We start from the raw sequence: 16,879 nt of genomic DNA, 5'->3' as shown, positions 1-16,879 counted from the left end.
ATTCTTAATAAATCTCTTAATATTCTTAATAAATGAACCTATCCATCCTTACTGAATTTACACATAATCCTTATTTTTTTTTAAGAGACCACAGCATGTTTGTATGGTTTTACTGTCTATTTCCCATTGGTGAAGACAATATTTATTGTGAGAGCTTGTCCACCTGGGGAAAATAGCATATGCTAAGGGTATCAACTGACAGTGCAAGAATTACTTCGTATCAGGTCTCTATGTAGAAGTGTGTTTATAGAAGGTAGCTCCTTCCCCTAAAGTTTGACTTCTCAGCACTTGAAGAAAGCAAACCTACATTGTCCTTAAGCTGGAAATGGGGTGGAATTGGGTATTTCTGGATTTTCAACACTATGGAGCATACCTGGCTAAAGAGGTCAGTAGTAAGGTGTGGATTTATATCTAACTACTACTCTGCCTTGACTTCCAAAGTGGAAGGGCTCCGAATGATTCCCATTTAGAAATTCCTGAACTACCATAGGAATTTCTAAAGAATAAAACTGTTCATGGAAGATGTTTAGTGTATCTATTGAAATATCTACATATACTGGCACATCCTCAGCTCTGTTAATTATTGATAAGAAAGCTAGCTGAAAGTGTCATCTTTTCTCCCACTTCTATATAGCACTATGCACACTTAACATAGATTAATTGACAATCATTTCATCTCTTCTGCACCCCTGAGGAAAAACATGCTGCTGAATTATTTTGATACAGACATTGACACAATTTTTATCGACGTAATTTAATTTTTCTGCTTTAAATGAAAGGAAAGAAATAATTTTTATGTCTTATTGCTTTGAAGGTATTGTATCTCTGTCATTCATGCTAAACTGTCCCTTTAGAGATCATAAAAGTAACTGAAAAGCTGCCTCATGCTGTATTCTGCAGCTCATTGCTTTTCTCTTTTATACATATTCTTGCACATGCTAATCAGGGGGTTCATTGTGATACTACAAACACCTTCATCTTCCAGCCTCTCTGCAGTTAGTCACAAGTCTTCCTGGAACAGTATTTGATCGTAAAGACTTCCTGAAAAAAAAAGGCAAATTGGTTAAATAAGGTTATCTGTGAAAACTGTATGGTGGAAAATGACAGACAATTTATTTACTTTGGCATTTTATCATAGGTTGTTTTTCCTGAGGAGTTCTTTAATTGGCTTTGACTGGATAAGATGAAGATTCTTGGCACTCTTATTAGCACTCAAGATATGACAACTGGGTCTAACCTCAAAGAAGTAAATTAAAAGAAAAACAATAGACAATTACAGTGTTATTAAATGCGTGCTACTGTTTATAACACTGTGGCAAATCCTGCTACCTTGTTCAATTGTATTGTTCTGAACTGGAAGAGCAAGATCAGGAAGCTTGTGTTTTAATAGTATGGAATAGTTTATACTGTATGGTGGACATCCCTGAAACACTACTCACAGCATGAGGTCCATTGATATCCCTGAGCCTAAGAAATGGCCAATGCCCCCCTGCTGCCGCTCCTCCGTGCAGTCATTTGTATGTTATTGAACTTCTGGAGGGAGTTGGTGCTTAAGATACGAGAGGGAGCTGCAGTCTAAGTGGGTGAGTAAGAACAAAATGGCCAAATGTCTAGGAAAATGAAAACTTGTCTTTGGCAGGTGTAACTTACTTTATTTTTTATGCAGGGGGTTGCAGATTGCAGAACCTCGGTTATTGATGTTATGGCCCAGGATTGCACAGTGTCTTTGTTTGAAAGTAACAACAATTTCTTCACAAAAGGGACGATGAATCTCCTTCTGAAGGTGATGCTAACTATAAAGAGAGCCTAAGAAATGAGACTAGACTAGACTTTTAGCTTGTAGGCAGCTGAAATTAGATGAGGTGGTCCTTTTTTTCAGTCATCCTAAAAAAAAAAAAAGAAGAATAAAAAATAGAGAGTAAAAAATAAGTCATGACCATGTGCTTTTCTTTTAAAATAGTACCTTATTTAATCTTATCAGCCTGAAATAAAAGAATCTAAAACCTTCAAACATATCATAATAATGTTTCATTAATACATTAGTCTCACTAAATAAGTCTCATTAATAAATGACTCTCAATAAAGAATGCCTTTATTTTAAAAGTGAATGTAGCTTACATCAGCTTTCAGATCTGGTTAGATCTCATCTCTTAAAGGGCTCTTTGATTCAACAGACAAATTTCTGTCACACATTTATGTATCTGATATATTATAAACTTATTCAGTTTATGCATTGCAATCCTTGCATCAGGAACAAGACCCTTAGATCATTTTGGTACGCCCATAGGTCCTGCGGTTGTAACTTTCTGTCTTTTTTAAACAGAAGCCCTGGGAAGGTCTTTTAAGTCTAAACTGTTTGTTGTACTAATGCCTAAAAAATTAATCTTTCTTCTACTGAAATAAATGTGACACAAACACAGTTAAGTACACACCTGGGAAAACAACTTTGAATGAAAGAAGGTCAATCATTCTAATTTTTCTGTGGCTAAAAGCAAATATTTCAGTGTTGCTGATTTTAATGACATTTCTTTTTTATAATTAGAAAGCAGTTCTTCCTAAAGGTAGATGGTTTCATTACATTTGCTTGAATAGCCTGGCTAATTTGATTTCATGCCATATTTAGCAACATATGTTGCTAAAAATAATCATGATAAGGCTACAACAATTTATCTATATTTTGGCAGTCTTAAAATCCGTGTATCTATCTATCTATCTATCTAGATACATATAGATATGTATAATTCTGTGCCTTTTATTTTTAAGTCCTAAATGTAATTCAGTGTCCTTAGTGTGCATCAGGGCCTTCATCATGAATCTGATTCAATGTTCACTGTGATCTGTACATTACATTTATTGAGATTTGGATTGTGCACTTGTGTGAAATCCATTTAATGTTCACAACTTGATGCTGTATTAGGCTTTTATTCATATGGATATAAATGCCCGTGACGATAAATATTGAAGAAGGACTGATACTCCAAGCAATAAAGTAAAATATTAAAAAAACCCCACCACTAGTTATACTGTATCCAAGTGATAATAAAAGCAACAGAGATATTCTGTTGTTTTATCAAGAAAAAGATGTAAGAAAAAGAAAGTATTTTCCCCCACATCTGATAGCCAACTAATACATTTTCTTATGTGTATTTGTTGGATTATCCTTTTGCCTTTTAAAATCATTCCATGACTGTTGTGTATGTGGCATACTTATAGCAAATTTTATTATAGGCAATCATCTCCCCAGTAGTTCTTCGGCCTGTTACATCTGGGTGTTGTCTGAAAGTGTAGATAAATTAAAGACTTACATTCAAGGAATAGTACAGTAAAAGAGGCACGCTTATCAAATGTGTATGCTTTATTTCTGAAAGCAAAAAAAAGCCGTCATAAAGCATCAGATTTTTCCGTGTTGCTGCACTGAGTTTACCTTTAGAGCTGCAGAAGCTTCAATGCTTGATTATGGATCACTGCAGTGGTTAACGCAACTCTGGGGCAAGTAGCTTTGTTTCCTTCTTTAAAAAAAAAAAAAAAAAGAGTTGAAAGGAAGAAATAATTAGAAAAATCCAAAATGTTTCTGAATTTAAGGGTGGTTTCTTTAGCAAAATGGACTGTTCTTGGAAAAGTAGTGTTCAAAAACATATACTCTGTGAATCACAGAATCTTCATGGTTGGAAAGGACCTTTGAGATCATCGAGTCCAACCAGACAACCTACAATCTCTGCCACTACAGCATGCCCTGAAGTGCTACATCTAGACGTTTCTTAAACACCTCTAGGGATGGTGACTCAACCACCTCCCTGGGCAGGCTGTTCCAGTGTCTGACCACTCTTTCAGTAAAGTAATTCTTCCTCATATCTAATCTAAGCCTCCCCTGCCGCAACTTCAGACCATTTCCTCTGGTCCTGTCATTATTCACTTGGGAGAAGAGGCCAACACCCACCTCTCTCCAACCTCCTTTCAGGTAGTTGTAGAGGGCAATGAGGTCTCCCCTCAGCCTCCCCTTCTCCAAGCTAAACATGCCCAGCTCCCTCAGTCTCTCCTCATATGACTTGGTCTCCAGACCCCTCACCACCTGGTATCTCTCCTCTGGACACACTCCAGGACTTCCATGTCCCTCTTGTACAGAGGGGCCCAGAACTGAACACAGTACTCGAGGCCTCACCAGTGCCGAGTACAGAGGCACCATCACTCCCCTGCTTCTGCTGGCCACACTATTCCTGATACAAGCCAGAATGCTGTTGGCCTTCTTGGCCACCTGGGCACACCGCTGGCTCCTGTTAAGCTGGCCGTCCACCAGCACCCCCAGGTCCTTCTCTGCTGGGCAGCTTTCCAGCCACTCTTCCCCAAGCCTGTAGCGTTGCTTGGGGTTGTTGTGACTGAAATGCAGGACCCGGCACTTGGCCTTATTAAACCTCATACAGTTGGCCTTGGCCCATCGATCCAGCCTGTCCAGGTCCCTCTGTAGAGCCTTCCTACCCTCAAGCAGATCAACTCTCCCACCTAGCTTGGTGTCGTCTGCAAACTTACTGAGGGTGCACTCAATCTCCTCATCCAGATCATTGATATTAAACAAAGCTGGCCCCAAAACTGAGCCCTGAGGGACACCACTGGTGACCGGCTGCCAAGAGGATTTCACCCCATTAATCACAACTCTCTGGGCACAGCCATCCAGCCAGTGAAGGGGAGATGGTGTCTCTGTATCCAGGACACTGAAAGTTCCTGCCCATACTTTCTAACTACTCTTTTTTTCTCATCTGCATAATATGTCACATAAGTTCCAGCCTATTTATATCCGTAATCACAAAGTGCATAACATAGCCATCGCTTGATTGATTGTGTGTGCAAAAATCCTTCAGTCTATATTAAACAGCGATGTGACCAATGTTGTTTTGTAGTTTTATAAATGAGTAAATCAGATTATGAAGTTGGATAGTCTAAAAAATAATTTATAAATAAGAAAGGAAATTAAAAATAAGAATTAAGACTGTTTGAATACAGTTATGACTTGTAATATTTAGATCAATATTAATAGTAAAAAGGCTTTTTGTACTTTTTCAGTTTAGTGTCCCGATTTGAGAAATGTCAACATGCTTGCTCGTTAGATGGCCTGCGCATTACTCCTAAAATGCCATGAAATGATTCTGTGGGTTGCTAATGTGAAAAACGCAGGGATTATCACGATTTTACAAGTATTTCTTAAGTTCTGAAACTTTAATTAGAGAAAAGTCTATGTGAGTTTTGTACAGGATGTGAAATATATGGTAGCAAAATGCTCTTTGAAATGCACATTTAACTCACTCGCAAGAAAAGCAGGCTCATTATAAAACCACCTCTCTTCCAGCAGCTCCTCAACTGTGCTCTGCAGGCCACCAGTCATCTGCAGAACGTTCTGTGGGATGCTCTCTGGAGAGAGCAGGGGATCGTGTGGTGTTCATTCATTTTGTTTCCATTCTTTTAATTGCCTGAATAGAAGTAAAAAATCTGTCACTGCTTTCCCAGTGCAGTCTAGATTCACTGTAACAAACCCCAGGGAGTCATGGAGAATTGTTCATCCTAACAGGGCTGGTTTGGCAATTTGCTGCACTGAAAGAGTGAAGAAACATCCGATTTCAACTACCCAGTAATAAGTTGCGCTTTTATGGCAATTACTTCACACTGCTCAATACTTAAAAGATGCTTTAAAAAGAAAACAATGAGGAAATTAAAGAGGAAAAAAAAATGTGAATTTAGAGGCTAAATCTGGCGTGCTGTGATAAAGACATGGAAAATGGGAGTTGTATCTAGATCAGCCTTCTGTAAGCATACACTCCAATATGGCTGATGACCAAGGAGAGCATGCCCTCTTGTTCCTGAAATTATTAAAAACAGGGGGAGAGTGTGACTTGCTTTAAATGAAATTAGGCAATGTTTGATTTCCTTGTAAACATATAATGTAGCTGTGAATGGGGAGGAATTAGTTAAAAGAACTGATGACTGTAGTTGCCATGATCTGTAGAGAAGGGGGTCCACAGACAATGTTTTTCTTCTGGTGTCACTTATGTTACAAAGCTTATGAGTCCCTGTCTTACTCCCCATTGCACCATCCTGTAGTATGTAGTAACAGGATAAATTCATGGCCCCCTTTTAAAGTCAGCAGAGACAACGTTTATGCCAGAGATCTGTTTAGTTGCTCTTAATCTCAATAGGCTGCTGTAATTGTTTTATTCAGGCAAACCCAACAATCATAACTCTTTTTTTTTTATACTGTCTAGTGATTGTTGCTCCACTTTAATGTAATTTTAGTTAAATTTAATTTCAAGCCATCTCAGCTGAATTACTAAATAATAACATTAAAAGCAAAACAAACCTGAACAAACAGATACACACTCAGATCTTGTTCTGATTGCAACTCGGGAAAGCTAAAACCAGACAATAAAAGAGCTTGTAATTATTTGAAACAAATATATCTCTTTGAATAAAGTAGATGTAGGTATTAAATCCTGGGTATTAATATTGGACATATGCAGACAGGCATCTGCTTCCATTTGCTCCAATCACTTTAACAACATCTAATAGTGGGCATTAGCAACTTTATATAAATTCATTATTTTGGATGTCTTTTTAATATCAGCTTTTATTATCAAAATATCTGTTTCTTAAGTAGGCATGCCATGGTTCTATTATGTGGCATATTCTAGTTGAGCGGTGTAACTTTTACTACTTCATAGTGTAATAGCTGTAAATATTTACAATTTCCATTTGCTAGTTCCAGATTTTACAGTTTGTTTGGCTCTCCAGCTGTGATCCAATGAACTCTTTGGTAGAGAGCTTAGGAGCAACTTGATAGAGAAATTAAAGGCAGTTTTCTACTTTGGTCTTTGATGTAGCCACGGTGTAACTGGTCATCCCTCTTTCTTTGGGCACAAAAGAGCCGGAGAACTGGCTTAACACTGAGATACACTGTGATGATAGGTTTGGATCCTATGTTTGGGACTGACATTTCTAGAAAGCACACGACGTGGATCTCCTCCTCCTGCCATTCAGCCTGGGAGGCATTCCTGGGGGAAACGAGGTGGGAGTGCATCGGTGGGAGCAGCCTCCTGGGGTCATGGCAAACAGATGCAAGTCAAAGCAGGTCAATGGTGGCTCTAACTTGTGTTAGGACCCATCAAGTGTTTGCTCAGGAGAAAGTTCTAGTCAAATGAAAGGTGTTTGGGTAGAAATGAGATAGGTACTGGTCTATTCCAGATCCATTCTCATTGGGTGCTGATCTGGTCCAACTATAACTTGCTCACTCTTAACATTTTTTAAAGTTTAAACTTTAGATCTATAATGCCTCTCTTAGACCCCCTGAAACCCACCATCAGCATGAAAGGACAAGTCCTATGCAAAGTTCTGTTTTGACTGGATTTAAATATTAGCACATAGCAGAAAATTAGCAGTTATGTGACTACCCTGGCTATGCAAAGGGCAGAAAGAATTAACACTTCTTGCTAATGAGGTCTGACTAAAAACATTTATGATTACTTTTTCTCACCCTAACTACTCCTTACATCCTGCCTGGTTCCAAAACTACTGTCCTTTTAATTTGGAGCATTATGCTAAAGTAGCAATCAGCTGATGAGCAAGGGATCTGTGTTTACAGTACGCAACATATCTGTCAGGTACTTGTAGTTAAACCTTTCTCAGTGATGAGCTCTATCCAGATATCTGCATATCTTGCTTTGAAAAGAGGCAAAAGGAACTGCATTGGACAAAGAGAGGCCTGCGTGACCTATGGTGGTGGGCCACACATGCGATGTGTGCACATTTTGAGTGTCCGTTCTCCGACCACTCCATAGTACTAGAGTTCTGTTCTGCACGTCTCTACACAGAAATAAAAAAATTTGTTCTATCCTTAGCGCTTGCAGACAGGAACAGATATAAAGAAAGATTGCAGAGGAGGCAGAAGCTTTAGATCTCATGAAGTGCCATGTGATAAATCTAAAGGTAATCATTTGTGGGGGTAAAGACAATATGCCTCACAGAAGTAAATTGAGCTAGTCAGCAGCAACCAGCATAGACATAAAACGTTCACAACTTCCTGGCATTCACATTTATTTTGGTAGCTCTGCTGGTATTTGTGATGATTTCTTGTCTCGGATCTCATGAGAGAACTTGCAATAGTGCAGGTATGGTCATGTAACATTTTAAAATTGACTGGTGACTGGCAGAGCCGTTCCGGCATTGCCTTAGCTGCTGCCTAGCAAGCGGTCAGGCATGTGCTCCAGCATGTCCCACTTGGGAGGAATGCCCTGTAATGGTCACAAGACAGTGCTCGTTGTTGGCAAACAAAAATTTCAGTGCAATGACTTGAAATGTGCTTCTTTTATTTACTCACTGCTGATGCTAATAGCATCCAAAGAGTAAAAATGCTTTCAATCTGGCATATTTTTAAATTGTAGTTGTTCTCTAACAGCTGAAGTTATGTAGCAAACATTTTATTTTTTTCCTGAAGATCTTATTTTATTTTTTTCTTTTTTTTTTTTTGCCTTTTACATCCTTTTGCATACTAAGACATTATTTCTCTGTGGCTTTGCAAACAAGTACTGATTTGTAGAGACAGAAGCTTGTCAGATGTATAATACATATGCTACTCTAGCTAAAACATCTGTTATGTAACTTGTCCTAGGTCATTCTGCTTAATCATGACATTTTTTATGCATCATTGTACTCTGCGATTGTCAAAGAAATTCTATAAACTTTGCTGAGGTAAAAAATTATATCCAACCATTCTTTCCAAGTAAATTTCTTCTGTGGACTTAAGACAAGACAAAGAATGAGAAACGGTAATTTCTGGCAGCTGTTTAACATGGAAAAAGAAATATTCATATTTGGTGTATCCCACTTAATGCTTATGAGTAACAATTTCTACTATTGATGCAGTGAATCTGAAATAGTCTTGCACCATACTTAGATTTTAGTTAATGTCCTGTTAAACATGCTTCTTTCTAAAAAGCGATAACATAAGTTTTCATAGTAGTAATTACCCTTTCTACATCTTGAAAATCATTGATCCTGCTTCTCCTTAAATCAGTTGTAAAAATGCCGATGATTTAAAGAGGAGATCCATGTTGCAGGTTTATATATCACTGATCTTGTATAGTTAAGCAGTGTTCAAGATGTAATCCATCTGCTCAAAAGTAGGCACCTGCTTATGGGCAGGACGAGTCATTCCCCAGGCTCCACTGACTGAACTCTCCACGAACAAAACAGATGAGAACTAGCTGTGATGAAGACATAAATTGTAGACAGCTAAAATAAAGCAAGATTAGCCTCATCTTTCTTCCTTCACTCCCTCCTCCTTCAGAGGTCTTCTGTTCTAGCAGGCTGAAAATTAAAATCTTTTCTTGTAATCATCATCGGTCAGCATTCTGCCATCCACCAAGGACAGTACATTTTACCAGAGTCGTTGCAGTGTAAACAGCTCATATTTCAGGGGATGCAAATACTGCCTCAAAAACGCAGGTTTGTAAGAATGTGCAGTTAGCAGTTTTTGGGTTGTGTTTTCACAGTTCATCATGCTGGATTTCAAAACATCCAGCTGTATTTGTCTGGGAAGGGTCTGTTACTGATTGTAAGGAGACACTTTGAAGATGTTTGTTTAAACTAAATATTTATGTGAGTTTATAACAGATAGGATGATATTTAAACAGGATAATCATTCTCAAAATGACTTAGACATACAAGGAACTTAGAAGGAAGAAATAACTGATGTCCGTCTAAAGTCAGAACTATGTTGTCAGCTGGTTACTCTCCTGCCACGTACAGGAACTAAACCAGCCAGTAACAAAACCCAAAAGTGGTTAACAATCTTGTCTTGTGAATCTTTCTCTCTTCCAAACATAAATTTAGCGTAAGGCTGTTGGAGCTGCTTCATCTGCTGAGACGCCAAAGTCTTTTAATGGGGTACCTAGAAGGAAAATAGTATTGCCTCAATCTTGCCGTGTAGGGTCTTTTTTTTGTTTATTGAGGGGGTCATACATTGTAAACACTTAGGTTTTTCGCTATGACTATGGAATATTTCTTTTAAGGTGAAAACCTGTTCTGTAGCAATTAGGCTGAGTGCACCGACTCCTACTATGTGGTAGCTTCTACCAGATGTTTCTGAGAAGGCTACTGCTCTATGGGAACTTCAAGCAGAATTTGCCACTAGCACCAGCACAGTCACAGGCACCTGGGTCACCTTGGCTGAGAGGAGAGCTGGGCATCAGCTGAGCTCGTGTCACTGACTGCTTGTGCTCTAGGAACACTGTGAATGTGCTATGGTGGCATAAACCACAGTGGAGGCGGCTCCAATAAGGGAGTTTTACTTCGTGAGAAGAGCACGCTAGAGGAAAGTGAGGGGGTCGGTGGCACTGAAGTGAGAAGATGCTGGGCAAAGTAGGCAACTAAGGACTTAAATGCTATTCAGGCCTTTGCAAGAGTTCAGGGTTCCCCAGAAATGAAGAACTAAAATCTAACTGGAAAGCTTTATGTTCCAAACTGACAAAAATCATGTAATTTTGGAAGTTGTTTTACAATAAGGCTTGCATACGAATGGACTTGCTTGGTAGCAGCAGGACAAAGCCGTGAGCAGTATGTAGCAGAGAGACTGGGCGGAAGCGTACTATTATGCAGCCTGAATGGTAGAAAAGACAGAAGTAAAAGGTCAGTGTCCTCTTATGATAACATACACTCTAGCTTAGACTTTCTGAACTGGCACAATTGGATCTCAACAAGTCACAGCTCAACAAGGAGATGGCTAACCTGCCATTGATGGCAATAGGAATGGAAAAAATGATGGTACCTAATACTGTGACTAACTTGCTGATCCTCGTATTGTGTCGTCTCTTTTCCTCTCCTTGGGCAATTTCTTAAGAGAGTCATGTGGCAGAAGAAATTTGGCAATCAGGCAGAGCTGAGGCTACATCACGAAGCCACAGCAAGGTGAGAGGATTCTTCACGGGGGGAAGGGCTTGTAGAGCAAGACCCTGCAACTGCTCTATACACAGAGGTTAGAAAGATATCACTCTTTTTGGTTATCACAAACATGACAATCACCAAGGTCAGACGTGATAAGAACAACTGCTGCCCTTGAGACTTACAGACTATCACTTAATACTCGTCAGGTGGTTTATGGCCTCTTTGAGTGAAAGACCATCTAACTTGGTAAGAGTCACAATGAGCTCTGGCTCACATAAGATTTGATAAGAGTTGGGATATGGCCCCTTGGGCTTGGTGCCACACAGATGTGGTCAGAGCACTGGAAGGGGAAGCACCAGGCTACTGGGCTCTGAGAAACACAATGACATGGCAGAAAACCTATGTTTAGGTCTGGAAAAGAGTGAGAAAAAAGAGAAGGAATGAAAAACATCATCATTTTGTGAAACGTGAAATAGATTTCTTCTTCATCCCTAAACATTTTTAGTCCACTCAAACTAGAGTTTTGTAAAATAACCAAAAAAAAGACAATGTACTTTGAGTTTTTAAAGAGCTTATGAAAGTCAGCATCTTTTATGACTTTAGAGGAAAAAAGAATTTTGGGGGAGGTTTGAAATCTTTTTTTGAGATTTGTTTTACTGGCTTTGTTTTTGCCTTTGTACTAGATAGTCTGTAAAAATGCACTAAGAATTGCCATGTGGGCCTTTTTATTGGTATTATCCAAAAGGCCTGTATCTACTTATAGTATCTATTTCTTTCTGCCAGCCCTAGTAACTCTCTTCCTTCTAACTAAAATAGTGCACTCATTAAATAGAAATGCAAGGAAAGAGAGATTCTCAAACATATCAGTGTTAAATCAAACCAAAATTATTTACTTTGAATTGAGTTTAATAACAAAACAATCCCGTACTGTTCCAAAGGTGAGTTTAAGAAGCGCACATCAGTTAAAACTTCACCAGCCTCTGACAAGAATTCTTACTGGCCACGTACTTACAGAGCTTCCTAAGAGATATCAGGCCACAAAACCAACAGAGCCAATCATGTAATCCTTATGAAGAGGCAACATAACTCGCCAGCAATACAAGGTATGCCTACATGCATGATGAGGTCTTCCTATGGGTTCGATCCTACTGGAAAGGTCTGTGATTCTGTTAAAGTACTACCAAATCCAAAGCAGCTGATATGAACAGGCAAGGTGTGCAGGTGTGGGCTTATCCTATGGATATGACCACATGCCTTTTGATCTGCTTGGAAGAAGGTAATTTTTGCTTGCTTTGTATTATATGGGTCCACCTATCATGAAACACAGGTTTTCTAAATGCATATGTGATCAGTTTGGGGTAAAATAGATCTAACACAGTCCTTAAGTAGGTCTGATGGAGTCTATTGGTCTTATTCCCTTTAACAACAAAGTCAAATTTAGTTCTCTATCATTTCAGTAACTTGGAAGAACTCTCCAAACAAATCATGGCGTGTCATCCAAGACTTAGGTAAAACAAGGATAATAGCCTTTCTTCTGCATAGCTTTTGCTATCACTGCAAATGCTCCTATTGTACTCTTTGTGCACAAGAACTGGATTGAAACATCAAAGAAACTGTCAAGGCTGTGCTTGTGTTTGGATTGTAGTCATTGTTTCAGCAGGTCTGGAGAAGAGGGTGAAACAGTGAAACAGGCTTTATAAACCCTGTAAGAGACAGCATCACTAATGCTGCCATTAAGGTTTCTATTTTAGAATTGCTGCAACTAGTTTCTAAGTGGAAGAAATGTAAGAGGCACTATAAATACCGGATTAGCGGGAAAGCAAAAGCAAAGGGACTAAAATTTGCAGAATCACAGGCCTCTCGATATTCTAGAAAGCCAAATTCAAGGGTTCAAATACACTGGGGCTGTGCTCTATGCAGGAAAAGAAGAATTACGTCCTCAAAAGGGTGAAAGTTCATAGTATAAACTCAGTGCCTGGTCTACATCTATAACAAGCTTTTTAGTGCGATGTCAGAATTTCCTCCCTCAGTAAGCTACAGGAGGTAGTGCAGAAGCAGGCCAGCAGCTGAGATGGCAAATTAGAGTTATTTTGGGTATCTTTGCACTGTACTGCTTTGGTCACATTTAAGTTAGTAAATAAGAGAGGACAAGTCACAATCTCTGGCCATGCGGACAACTGTCATGGCATAAATGATGTCTATATGGTAAACTTTCTCTCGCCTTGCCCTTTCATCCTTTTAGGAGGAGTCCCTGTCCTGTGCAAAACCCCTGAGCTGCGTGGCCAGTGCTGTGTGCGGGATTGCTGCTGTGCCCTGCTAGTATGGACTTAGCAACTGACTTCCCTCTTCATGCTTTAAACTGAGGTAAATGGCACCGAGGTAAACGTAAATGCAACCGTCTGTTCAGATAGGGGTCTGTGCTGCTGCTGCTACAGGGGTGGCTGCGGATAGCTGAACTCTGGAAAACTGCCTGCTGGAGACATTAGCTCATTGGCTTCGGTGACACTCTCCATGTCCTTCAAGCCAAGCATGTGGTTAAGTGTTTTGCTGGAAGGAGGCTTCTTTTATACAGATTTGAAATATTACTTTCAAGGCAATGTGATGCTCGTTTTCTCATCTCTCCTTTAGCTCTTCTTTTCTGCAGTTGCGCGTAAAGGATGCAGAGTCCTACTTCTCTCTTTATTACTGCACTTGTCATCTCCACCTTACCTCTCTCAACATATTCTCATCTTTCCTTTTCCATTTTTAAACTTAAGCCTTTCCTATGCATTCAAATACACCCTACATCAGATTTTTTTCAGACTAGCCTGTGAGAGACTCCCTGTATCCATCCTAGATTAGTCTCATTATTTTGCATATTTGTACAAAGTGTTTTGCGATAATTGCTGTTCATTGTGTAGGCTGCTTCTTTGTACTAAATCCAGAAAGATAATGAAGATTTTAAATAGAAGAAATCCTATGTTCAGTCAGTCTTTCCTTTCTGTGATAGCTGATAAGGGGGAATATTTGGAAAATCTTCTTTTTTACAATTTTTGTTATTAGTTAACTGTTATGTACCTGAACTTAGAGGCAGTAGAATGGGGAAACTTCATTTGTATTGTGGTACATGGTTGAGCTGATCCCAAGGGCCACACTTTGGTAGAGTTTTTTGGTAACTGATAATTCAGGCCATGCTCTTATTTTCCACACATCCAATGGTATCTGAGTAGGCATGCACTTAAAGAAATGCATTTCTGATACTACAGGCTCTAAATAGAGCAGCTGTAGAATTTCTTCAAATTTGTGTATGACAAGAAATAGATGTAAGTGGACAAGGCCTCTATCCCTACACAAATATGTCACATAAGCTTGAAAACGCATCCTCCAAATAGAAGAAAACAACCGTCAATCATCAGCAAAACACAATACTTCACAAAATACAGTCTAGCATTTTCCTAAGTGTACAGTTGCAAGAAACGCAAAGACTAGCAGTAGAAAATGTCTGTCCTTTTAAAGGTCTGTTAAACACAAATGATATTAAATGACACTGTAGGTATCCAGACGATTTAGTGTTTGTCTTAGATGGCAAGTGGACAATTTAAGCTAATTAAAAGTCACAAAAGTCTGGCTTATGCTGTTGTCTGGAAAACCTACCGTTGAATTTAATGGGAAAAAGACAAGACCTTATTTAGGTTATAAAATGCCATGAATGATTTCTGATATTCAGAAGACATTGTGCTTTCCAGTAAAGGAATAATAAGAAGTGTGGTTAATCTTTCACTGCTTAATGAATTGATTTATTTCTTAAAATTGTTAAAAAGTGCATAGGAATCATTTTATTACTTTGCTTTTTAAATGAAACACGTAGATCCTTAGGGCAGGGGCTATCTTCTGGTGGCATATATATAAAGCTTGGTCCTTGACTGAGATTTCTGGGCACTGCCACACTGCAAATTATAAACATCTACAATAAAGTGCTTCTTACAGAATCTCTTTGGATTTGATTCAAGAATAAATAAGTCACTTTTAAAGATTCTGTCAAATAAACTCCAGTCACTTCTTGTACACTTGCTAAGCTTCCAATAATCTGATAATTACTCTTAAAATGAATGCAAACTGCAGCCTGCAGGAAAATATACAGCAAGTCTTCAGTCATATGAACTTTTGAACCTAGACCTTTAATAAATATAATGAGATGGCCACTTAATAAAGGCTTTCATCAGAGTTTTAATGTGCTTTGTTCTGCACTAAACTGCAGAAAGAATTTACAAATAAGGAAACTAAATTGCATATGATCCTTTGGGAATAAAATATCGTTGATTACTCCAGCTTCAAATGTCTGGAATAGGTGTGTGAGAGAAAATCCCTTTCTAAAGAGCTTATACACTTCCTTGAAAAAGCTGAACCTCTGTTTCTGAGGAAACTTTTAGAGTTTAAATCTATTAGGAACCTCTGTCTTATTCTGGAAATTAACTCCAAGAAAACTGCTGATGAGACCGTAGATCATCCTCTGCTTAGAATGAACCAAATGCACATTTTCAAGAGGGCAAAATAAAGAAGAGCTTTTTCTTCATGAGCTAGTGGAAATGGGAGGTCTCAGGACTGCAAAGACGTTTTTATGATACCCTGGGCTACAGCATGGAGCGAAGTGGCTAAAACGGATATAACACGTTCGGACTGTATGGACTGACATGTCCCGGTCTCAGTGATTTTGTTCTTGGGGTGCCCAAATGGGTCGATCCATTTGAAGAGCTTTGGTATGACACTTCAAGGCATACGGACATTCTTGTCGGGATACACCCGTGGTATCCCCTGCACCACGGCTCCCTTCCCTCTTCACTCATTCTCGGTTCACAAAATGTTCCTACTTAGTTTGGGGCTGTAGGATGCCACCGAGGGCAGGAGGTGTCTGATGCTGATGCTGATCTAAACCCTCTTGTACATGGTTGTACAAAATCAGACTGATTCACTGGGCATTCATACTCTCAGCATTTTAGCCTGTTAACCTTTAACCTTTTCTCTTTGCGATGGTTGGTATTTTAAAGGAAAAAAAATAATAAGTATTTTAAATATTTAGAATTAAAAACTTGTGCATGGTATTTGCCGTGTTTGGATCTTGGGTCTGTCTCAACCAGTAGGCACTATTTCAATCAAAACAATTTGTGAGCAAAGTCAACTTTTGGCAGAGTTTCCACTATTCAGCTAGCTGGAATTTAAATACTCTATTTTTACAGCTATTTCCAAGTGAATTTATGCATATGAAGTAAACCCCTTTTTGCTGTGTTAACACTGTTTGAAAAGGCATCTTTTGAATCCAAGGCCAGAGTTTCAGCTGGTCATGAACAATGCAGCCTTTTCAACTCTGTGCTATTACTATGTTTAATTTTACAGGAGCAGTGGTCTAAAATATAAACCACGTCTGTGTTATTATGGCAGTAATCATTTGACCAACTCTGCTCTTTTGGAAGCCTTATAATCTTTTTTTCTCAAGCTATCAGTACCTAAAGGATTCCTGGATTTTCTTTTTCTAAAGTACAGTTTAAAAATTATAATGTTGGATTTTTTTTTCCTCTATTCATCCACAAATCAAAAATACTTTTCATCAGTTTTGCTACTGTTCATTATAGAATTAAACCTGACATTATAAACACTAAATGTACTTGTGCTAGAGGAAGTAGACCTTTTAAGCTTTCATTCTTCAAAGTGTCCACTTGTCAAAATCAGAAAGAAGAGGGGAGGGAAACCACATATTTTATGGTTACAAACAAACAAATAAAACACAAAGGATTTTTCTTTTCAAACCTGGCACATATTCCAGAGTAGTTCTTGCCATGGGAACACTTGATTAATCTCAGCAGCTTCCACTTTTCCCAGTCGGGTACTGTCCTGTCACTTCTCCTCGTAATTGCAAATACAAAGCTGTTTTACGTACAATAATCGGTGAGCGAGTTGGTGTTCCTGCTCATTTTGCCAAGCTGCA

General features: G+C 38.8%; 1 long non-coding RNA gene across 1 annotated transcript; it reads right to left on the bottom strand.

The window, feature by feature from the left end:
- Positions 1-1,604: 1,604 nt before the first annotated feature.
- LOC128904605 (uncharacterized) lies at positions 1,605-16,846 on the bottom strand. The gene is made up of 3 exons (XR_008464558.1): positions 16,702-16,846; positions 3,425-3,509; positions 1,605-1,884 (listed from the first exon to the last, which is right to left on the bottom strand). It is a non-coding gene; the product is annotated as an uncharacterized LOC128904605 (long non-coding RNA).
- Between the last annotated feature and the right edge of the window lie 33 nt (positions 16,847-16,879).

Source organism: Rissa tridactyla, chromosome 1 (genome assembly GCF_028500815.1).
Source record: "Rissa tridactyla isolate bRisTri1 chromosome 1, bRisTri1.patW.cur.20221130, whole genome shotgun sequence".
Taxonomy (NCBI): domain Eukaryota; kingdom Metazoa; phylum Chordata; class Aves; order Charadriiformes; family Laridae; genus Rissa; species Rissa tridactyla.
Note: the sequence above shows the minus strand (reverse complement) of the source record. Positions and strands in the feature narration are given on the sequence as shown.